This window comes from Brassica oleracea, chromosome C3 (assembly GCF_000695525.1).
Source record: "Brassica oleracea var. oleracea cultivar TO1000 chromosome C3, BOL, whole genome shotgun sequence".
NCBI lineage: Eukaryota > Viridiplantae > Streptophyta > Magnoliopsida > Brassicales > Brassicaceae > Brassica > Brassica oleracea.
Genome location: NC_027750.1, coordinates 36,474,729 through 36,476,364, shown reverse-complemented (window position 1 = coordinate 36,476,364; position 1,636 = coordinate 36,474,729).

Sequence of the window (1,636 nt, the reverse complement as noted above, 5' to 3'; positions counted from 1 at the left end):
TATAAAAAAAAAGAACGCGGGACTCGTTAATTCCACGTAGGACAAAATCGTCGTAAATACCAAGTACGATGAATTCGTCGTAAAAACCACGTAGGATGAAATCGTCGTAAATACCACGTAGGATGAATTCGTCGTAAAAACCACGTAGGATGAAATCGTCGTAAATACCACGTAGGATGAATTCGTCGTAAAAACCACGTAGGATGAAATCGTCGTAAATACCACGTAGGATGAATTCGTCGTAAAAACCACGTAGGATGAAATCGTCGTAAATACCACGTAGGATGAATTCGTCGTAAAAACCACGTAGGATGAAATCGTCGTAAATACCACGTAGGATGAATTCGTCGTAAAAACCACGTAGGATGAAATCGTCGTAAATACCACGTAGGATGAATTCGTCGTAAAAACCACGTAGGATGAAATCGTCGTAAATACCACGTAGGAATTGTAGCGACGCCCTTACGATGAATTGTAGCGACGTCTTTACGACGAATCGTTCTACTTCGTCTTTACGACGAAATATATTCCTCGCTAAGTTACGACGAATTAGCGAGGAAATATGTGTTACGACGGACGTGTAACGAGCAAACGCGTTTCCTCGCTAATTCGTCGTAAAGCCTCTTTTACGACGAAATAACGAGGAAAATCGCCCTCGTTAAGATTATGTTTTCTTGTAGTGTGTGGCCAACGCGAATCGAATCTGGAACCGTATCGGGACCGAAGCTCCCTCAAGTACCACTAGGCCAACTCGAGTTGGTTAACACTGTATATATATGGATGTATATTTTGGATTTTATATATTTGGCAAGTAACTACGTACTTATACTATCTGCAAACGTATGTCTGTTATATTGTGCGGCTTTCATTCAGCAATTCTAGCTGACTTTATGTATTCGAGGGAAAATATATATATCTGATTACTAAGCACGTGCTATTCCTTTTTCAAACCATGCATGATGTCTAATGAGTTGATAGGATAAATTTCTGACTACATATGCATTTGCTTAAGAACAAAACTTAGGTTGGATAACCTTTAAATTCACCTCACCCTTTATGACCAATCAAAGTGACACATAGATTATTAATTACAAATATTAAATTAAATAAAAAATAGCTAAAAAAGATAAAAAAAAAAACTAATTTTAACGACGCTAACGCCGCTAGCGAAACCCTAAACCCTAAATCTTAAATTCTAAACTATATACCCTAAATTCTAAACCCAAATCCAAACCCCTGAACCCAAACCCTATACCCTAAACCCTAATTCTAGACCCTAAACCCAAATTATATACTTTAAACCTAAAAATAGACTATAAATCTAAACCCTATACTCTAAACCCAAGTTTTAGACCCTAAACCCAAACCGTAAACCTTAACCCAAACCCTATAGCATCTAAGTTTGGGGTTTGGGCTTAGGGTTTACCGTTTGGGTTTTGGGTCTAGAATTTGGGTTTAGGGTATAGGTTTTGAGTTTAGGATTTACGGTTTGGGTTTAGGATTTACCGTTTGGATTTATCGTTAAAGTTTTGGGTTTAGGGTATATAATTTGGGTTTAGGGTCTAGGACTTGGGTTTAGTATCTAGGACTTGGGTTTAGGGTATATAATTTGGGTTTAAGGTTTACGGTTTGGGTT